We start from the raw sequence: 8,281 nt of genomic DNA, 5'->3' as shown, positions 1-8,281 counted from the left end.
ATCAACAGATGGCCAGACCTAATCAACAGATGGCCAGACATAATCAACAGATGGTCAGACCTAATCAACAGATGGCCAGACCTAATCAACAGATGGCCAGACCTAATCAACAGATGGCCAGACCTAATCAACAGATTCTAATGATTTTCGTGTGGCTACATATTTGTCTGAAGTAAATTATTGATCGAGACAATCTCTCTCTCTCTCTCTCTCTCTCTCTCTCTACGCTGAGTGAGTGGCTGCGGAGGTGTTCCTGACGTGTAAACCTCTTGCCACATGTCTCACAGGGGAAGGGTCTCTCTCCAGTGTGACAGCGGATGTGTCTCTTCAGGATGCCCTTCTGCTTGCCGGTGTACGGGCAGAACGGACACTTGTGGAGCTTTACCGGCACCACCAATCTCCTGCAGGGGAGGAAAGTCAATTAAACAATGAATCAATCAATATCCAGTACAAACCGACACCACCAAGCCATCTCCTGCAGGGGGCAGCATTGATCAATGATTTAGTCCTTTAGTCAATGTTATATGGTATTTTTTTTTTTTAAAGCAAATATACTTGAAAGTAGAAAGAAAAACCCTAAAAGTCAAAGCCTGATAGTGGTAAGAAAATAATGCCATATTTAGGAAGTAACAAGATGAAAATAAAGTTTAATATCAAGCCTTATAGAGTTAAAACTTAATGATTGTAATTACCTGTGTCCTCTCCGTACCAGTCGCTCTGTATCTCCATAATAGAGGAACCACCCATCCCCAGACCTTCATCCACCCTGCCTCCCCCACCCCAGAGGCCCATTCTCTGGGCAAACATCTGTCCCTGCTCCCCTCTGTCCCTCTGGGGGCTGAAGCGACCTCTCAACAGCACATCCATGAACTGCCTGGCGTGGCAGCCCCCGAAGCCCAGGTTGGAACGCTCGTTGTTGGGGGAAGGGCTGGAAGATGCCAGTCTTTCATGGAGGGAGGGTACCATAAACAACGGCAGGTCTTTGGTATCGGGGGACCCTTCCTCGGCCTCGTCATCGGGGTCGTACTCGATCTTGGGGAGCACCAGTTCAGAGGTCAACCCAGAGGTTGAGGGGGAAAGGGGGTTCATCAGATGGTTCCCGTGTCCGTGGGGGTTGGGGGGGGGGTCAGGCCCCCAGTAATATGAGATGGGAACTCCCCTCTGGAGCTGCAGTCGCTCTCAGAGTCTCTGCTAGGGCCGGGGGGCGTGGGGACCCTGGGGAGGGCTGCTGCCGAGGATGGGGGGTCTGTGACAGTGGAAGGGGAGGGCTCTAAACTTACATTAGTAACTCCATCTTCCTCTAGTGACAACGACGGTACAGCTACAGGTACAGGTACAGAGGCTCTGGAAGAGGGAGGTGGCATGGCTGGGGTTCCACTGTCAGCCGGACCGTCTCTTTCCGTCTCTTTGTTTCTATCCCTCTCTTTCTCCCTGTTACAGATCTCCAGAGAGGAGCGGATGTAGCCTTTACAGAAGGACACCACATCAGTCATCTGGAGGTAGCTGGCCGCTGACATCACCTCGATGACGTTGTCGCTGCGCAGGTCCAGTCGGCCCGAGTACAGGAAGTCCAGGATGAAGGAGAAGGCTTCGGCCGTCACGATGTCCAGCGAGGCCGTGCTGTGGTGCTGACCGCTGTCCTGAGGAGGGTGGTGGAGAGATTCCAGGGAGTAAGGTGTACTGTAAACAGGCTATTAAACTAGAACAGAGTTTACACAACTACATAAAAGTTACAAGTATACTTTCCAAAAAACAGGAGTGTCATTGGCAACTGTTACTATAGCCATTATCAATCTTTCTTTCACAAAACACAGGCTCTTTAACTATGTATCAGTACTATGTAAACTTCAGAAACTACTCGCCTGTAGGTAGTGGACCAATAGGGCGCGGAAGTAGCCGCTGCCGGCGAATAGGACGTTGCGATGGGCCTTGAAGACCCGCCCCTCCACGACTATACTGCAGTCACAGAAGAAACTCTCTTCCGCTGCTCATTGAGCTCACACAGCAGCTTAGACTGGTAGCCTGTCACCTCCATCTCCACAACACCTCTTCATGGGGGGGGGGGGGAGAGAGGATGGGAGCCAGGGAGGAGAGTTAAAACAGTGTAGACTGGTTGCGTGACTCCTCCATCTCCACAACACCTCTTCATGGGAGGGGGGGGGGGGGGGTGAGGATGGGAGCTGGGGGGGAGAGAGAGGATGGGAACCGGGAGGAGAGTTAAAACAGTGTAGACTGGTAACCTGACACCTCCATCTCCACAACACCTCTTCATGGGGGGGAGAGAGAGAGGATGGGAGCTGGGGGGGAGAGAGAGAGGATGGGAGCTGGGGGGGCAAGAGAGAGGATGGGAACCAGGGAGGAGTTAAAACTGTGTGGACTGGTAACCTGTCACCTCCATTTTCCCAACACTGCTCTATGGGCACTAGAGAAAGAGGGACAGAATGGAAGGGATTAGGAGAGTGAGAGGGATTGAGAGAGTAAGGGACCTCATGTGAAGGATTGAGAGCAATGTGAGATAAGAAAGAGAGAGGGTGAGCAGAGATATGTAGAAAGGATAGAACTCCAGAAGCGACCCTGTCTACAACCAACTACCCTCACCCTGCCTTGAAGAGAAGATCCACAACTGATAATCATAGGAAGGCTCTGGGGAAAAGCTCTAAACTAAATATATATTGTAGTAGCTAGCTAGCTAGCTAGCTAGGAGAAAGGTTTTTCTCCACTCCAGTCTCTTTGGTAGAATCACAGATGTAGCTAACGTTAGCTAGAGCAAAACCTCTGTATCGATAGCTAGCTAGCATTACATTTACCAAACATACCGTACAAATGAACATACAAGACACACATTTAAACTCGTATAAAACGTTACCTGACTAAACGTTGAGAGCTGTCGTAAGTAAACACATAGCTAGGTTGATATGTTGTTGTAGCATCCGCAGCTAGTTAGCTAACAACAACAACCAGCTTTTCAGTAGTTACTATAGCAACAAAGCCAAAATTACCTATCGGAAAAATTTATAAAAACAAAAATGATATTTTTGGTCTTAATTCAAAGTTTGAGATTGTCATACGGTTAGCAGTGTGTTTAAGATTTGGGTTATGTTTAAAAATTCCATTTTTAAGAAGATAATTGTAGAAATAGGCGGAGTGTATCACGTTGTGGCTATGGTAACTAGTGACAACCCAACTACCGCTGCCCATTTCCTCCTTTCTATATTCAGTGTGACAGACACAAGATTCGGCCAATGAGAGACGAGAGAAATATTAGGGCGCGGCTAAGAGGCGCTGAGCCAATCACATCATGTAAAAATAGACTAGTGCACGCCTTTAAAGGAATATTACATTTAAGGGGCTTTATTGGCATGGAAAACACATATGTAAACATTGCCAAAGCAAGTGAAATAGATCATAAAGAAAAGTTAAATAAACAATACAAATGAACAGTAAACATTACACCTACATTAAGTTCCAAAAGAACAAAGACATTACAAATGTCATTATGCAAATAGTTAAAGTATAAAAGGGAAAATAAATAAGCATAAATATGGTTTGTATTTACAATGGTGTTTGTTCTTCACTGGTTGCCCTTTTCTTGTGTCAACAGGTCACAAACATTACTGCTGTGATGGCACACTGTGGTATTTCACCTAATTGATATGGGAGTTTATCAAAATTGGATTTGTTTTCGAATTATTTGTGGGTCTCTGGTATCTGTCTCTATCTTGTAGATTTCTTTATCATCACTAGAGGGCATCACTGAGTTAGCCAAGTACACCAAGCCTACACCACAGATTATCCATTATATTGACCAGATACTGCAGTGGCCCCTCTAAACAATGAAAAATAAATGTATTCAAAAATGGAAGGCAGTCGGAAAGGAAGCCAGATCATGTGGGACCATTATATCCAATGAGAGGGCAGATACGGACGTTTCAGTCACAACGGATTCCACTAGTTACCACAGCCACAAAGTCAAAATTGTCTATATCATAAAAATAAATAAATACTGAAAACAAAAATTTTCTTTTGGGTTTTCATTTAAGGTTAGGGTTCGGCATAAGATTAGCAGTGTGCTTAGGTTTATGATTAAAATCACATTTTAAGAAAATACATTTTCGAAATTGCCCGGGTTTATGCCTTTGTGGCTATGGTAACCAGTGATGACCAGGCACAACTCTGATATAAAGTGGGTTTTCGCAAAGCTGCCGGAATGCCACGTGTCCTAATTATATCAGCACACTGACAACAACCTAATCATTACCAAACTTCTATTCGCTCAACAACAACAACAAAAACACACGTAGCAAATTAACCATTATATTTCTTCCTAGCCAAATTCAACACCTTCATTGACCCCCCCCCTCCATCATACAAAACTCCTCACTGGTGAACAAAAACATAAATCAAATAAACGCCATCTGCTGGAGAAGACAGATTCTGGGCCAAGTTATCACTCTCACTTCTGCTCTTCCTCTGCCTACACTACAGGATGGCGTGTGATGAACCTCTATGTGCAGAGAGGATTGTTGCTTGCCTGTGTTTCATCTAACCTGTTTGGGGATAAGGGATTCGGTCTGTTCCATTTCATTTGTTTACAATTCAGAAAATTGAGTTATTGCAGTTCACAAATGTAGAGCACCTAGACTATTTTTAATTAGAGCAGCTGGCCTATTCTCCCCTATTCCCTCTGCTGTTCAGATTCAAAGAAATTGGATAGCGGTTGGTAGATAGTCATATATTATAGCTTCTCCTTACTGTCTTATGGGTTAGGAAGCTAAACTCTATCCATTCCTTTCAGATAAGTTAGGAAGCTAAACTCTATCCATTCCTTTCAGATAAGTTAGGAAGCTAAACTCTATCCATTCCTTTCAGATAAGTTAGGAAGCTAAACTCTATCCATTCCTTTCAGATAAGTTAGGAAGCTGAAGTATATTAATTCCTTTCAGATAAGTTAGGAAGCTGAAGTTTATTAATTCCTTTCAGATAAGTTAGGAAGCTAAACTCTATCCATTCCTTTCAGATAAGTTAGGAAGCTGAATTATATTAATTCCTTTCAGATAAGTTAGGAAGCTAAACTCTATCCATTCCTTTCAGATAAGTTAGGAAGCTGAAGTATATTAATTCCTTTCAGATAAGTTAGGAAGCTAAACTCTATCCATGCCTTTCAGATAAGTTAGGAAGCTGAAGTATATTAATTCCTTTCAGATAAGTTAGGAAGCTGAAGTATATTAATTCCTTTCAGATAAGTTAGGAAGCTAAACTCTATCCATTCCTTTCAGATAAGTTAGGAATCTGAAGTATATTAATTCCTTTCAGATAAGTTAGGAAGCTAAACTCTATCCATTCCTTTCAGATAAGTTAGGTAGCTGAAGTATATTAATTCCTTTCAGATAAGTTAGGAAGCTAAACTCTATCCATGCCTTTCAGATAAGTTAGGAAGCTGAAGTATATTAATTCCTTTCAGATAAGTTAGGAAGCTGAAGTATATTAATTCCTTTCAGATAAGTTAGGAAGCTAAACTCTATCCATTCCTTTCAGATAAGTTAGGAAGCTGAAGTATATTAATTCCTTTCAGACAAGTTAGGAAGCTAAACTCTATCCATTCCTTTCAGATAATTTAGGAAGCTGAAGTATATTAATTCCTTTCAGATAAGTTAGGAAGCTAAACTCTATCCATTCCTTTCAGATAAGTTAGGAAGCTGAAGTATATTAATTCCTTTCAGATAAGTTAGGAAGCTAAACTCTATCCATGCCTTTCAGATAAGTTAGGAAGCTGAAGTATATTAATTCATTTCACATAAGTTAGGAAGCTGAAGTATATTAATTCCTTTCAGATAAGTTAGGAAGCTGAAGTATATTAATTCCTTTCAGATAGGTTAGGAAGCTAAACTCTATCCATTCCTTTCAGATAAGTTAGGAAGCTGAAGTATATTAATTCTTTTCAGAAAAGTTAGGAAGCTGAAGTATATTAATTCCTTTCAGATAAGTTAGGAAGCTGAAGTATATTAATTCCTTTCAGATAAGTTAGGAAGCTAAACTCTATCCATTCCTTTCAGATAAGTTAGGAAGCTAAACTCTATCCATTCCTTTCAGATAAGTTAGGAAGCTGAAGTATATTAATTATTTTCAGAAAAGTTAGGAAGCTGAAGTATATTAATTCCTTTCAGATAAGTTAGGAAGCTGAAGTATATTAATTCCTTTTCAAACCTACACGAAGGGTCTAGGGGTTGTTTCTGGACAGGACCTACCACATACAGCTTGAGCCCTCATGCCCTCCCTTGCAGCCTCCTATGCGCCTGCACACATTGTCCTCTGAGGAATGCGTGTTTATTTGCCCTTTGTTTCGGAGTAAAACTAGTTCACCTTCTTTTTTTTCCGGACAGAGCGAAAGTAAACAAGTAGTTCCTTCAAGGGAGCACCGACCGCACCCTTTCAGCCTAATCCACTGAAAACCCCTCTGAAGTTTTACACCGAGGGGTCCGAGTCCCGACGGGCGGGGGACTTCTTATTTGTTGTAAAGATTTTCCTGTGGTAAACTGGGCAGAACACAAAGGCACACACATACAGACACATACACACACACACACACACACACACTCACACACACACAAAGGCTTGGTGGTGGGCCTGAGGAAACCGCTGAATAGGCGTCCATCAGGCCTCCATACCCCCATTTTGAAGATGAAATTTATGGAGCCCCATAACAACGCCATTCAAGTTTATAACCCTAAATATAACCCAGTGTAAACCACCACTGGTGTGTGGGCAAACTCTCTATCCCTGGCAACTTGACCTGATGGAGAGATGGAGAGATGGAGGGACGGGAGAGGGAGGGAAGGAGAGGTGGAGGGACGGAGAGGGAGGGAAGGAGAGATGGAGGGACGGAGAGGGAGGGATGGAGAGGTGGAGGGACGGAGAGGGAGGGAAGGAGAGGTGGAGGGACGGAGAGGGAGGGAAGGAGAGGTGGAGGGACGGAGAGGGAGGGAAGGAGAGGTGGAGGGACGGAGAGGGACGGAAGGAGAGGTGGAGGGACGGAGAGGGAGGGAAGGAGAGGTGGAGGGACGGAGAGGGAGGGAAGGAGAGGTGGAGGGACGGAGATGGAGGGAAGGAGAGGTGGAGGGACAGAGAGGGAGGGAAGGAAGGAGAGGTGGAGGGACGGAGAGGGAGGGAAGGAGAGGTGGAGGGACGGAGAGGGAGAGAAGGAAGGAGAGGTGGAGGGACGGAGAGGGAGGGAAGGAGAGGTGGAGGGACGGAGAGGGAGGGAAGGAGAGGTGGAGGGACGGAGAGGGAGGGAAGGAGAGGGTGGAGGGACGGAGAGGGAGAGAAGGAAGGAGAGGTGGAGGGACGGAGAGGGAGAGAAGGAAGGAGAGGTGGAGGGACGGAGAGGGAGGGAAGGAGAGGTGGAGGGACGGAGAGGGAGGGAAGGAGAGGTGGAGGGACGGAGAGGGAGGGAAGGAGAGGTGGAGGGACGGAGAGGGAGGGAAGGAGAGGTGGAGGGACGGAGAGGGAGGGAAGGAGAGGTGGAGGGACGGAGAGGGAGGGAAGGAGAGGTGGAGGGACGGAGAGGGAGGGAAGGAGAGGTGGAGGGACGGAGAGGGAGGGAAGGAGAGGTGGAGGGACGGAGAGGGAGCGAAGGAGAGGTGGAGGGACGGAGAGGGAGGGAAGGAGAGGTGGAGGGACGGAGAGGGAGGGAAGGAGAGGTGGAGGGACGGAGAGGGAGGGAAGGAGAGGTGGAGGGAGGTCTGGAGGCACTATGTACGGCATGTCCCCATCCATGATGGAGGAGAGTTCTCCCACCCTAGAGAGCTAGGAGAACCTGAGTTTTTCCTGACAACATGATCTTACTGGACAAAGGAATAACTCTGGATCCTAGTTATAACCTGTTGGACACAAGAGTTATTTCTGGCCAGTTCAGACAGTCAGGAAAAACTCCATAGCCAGCCGACCCAACATACTCCCAAAAAACGACATGCTGTCCCAACACAGCTGAACTGAGATGACCTCAGGGAGGGAACTGTAGTTCCTTGACCCTGTTTTCTCTTCATCCTTTTTAAAATGATTAGCTGTTTGCAGAATGTCAGTCTTTTTTCATCTCATGTCAGTTCTGTAGTTAGTAGACTGACTGGTCTTTGTTCCAGACTAGCATTGTGTTTGTCTTCTATACTCTCCAGTTTAACTTGATGGGTTGATCATCAATAAGACAATCCATTACGTTGCTGATTAGTACTTTGCAATATATGTATTTGTAAAAAGGACAATACAGATAAATTGATTGATTGATTGA

At 45.3% G+C, this 8,281-nt stretch overlaps 1 pseudogene across 1 annotated transcript; it reads right to left on the bottom strand.

The window, feature by feature from the left end:
• Nucleotides 1-258: 258 nt before the first annotated feature.
• On the bottom strand, nt 259-2,035 carry LOC106589107 (zinc finger and BTB domain-containing protein 8B-like; annotated as a pseudogene). The gene is made up of 3 exons (XR_014382969.1): nt 1,863-2,035; nt 693-1,640; nt 259-401 (listed from the first exon to the last, which is right to left on the bottom strand). The product of XR_014382969.1 is annotated as a zinc finger and BTB domain-containing protein 8B-like (transcript).
• Between the last annotated feature and the right edge of the window lie 6,246 nt (nt 2,036-8,281).

Source organism: Salmo salar, chromosome 27, assembly GCF_965601325.2.
Source record: "Salmo salar chromosome 27, fSalSal1, whole genome shotgun sequence".
Classification (NCBI taxonomy): Eukaryota; Metazoa; Chordata; class Actinopteri; order Salmoniformes; family Salmonidae; genus Salmo; species Salmo salar.
Note: the sequence above shows the minus strand (reverse complement) of the source record. Positions and strands in the feature narration are given on the sequence as shown.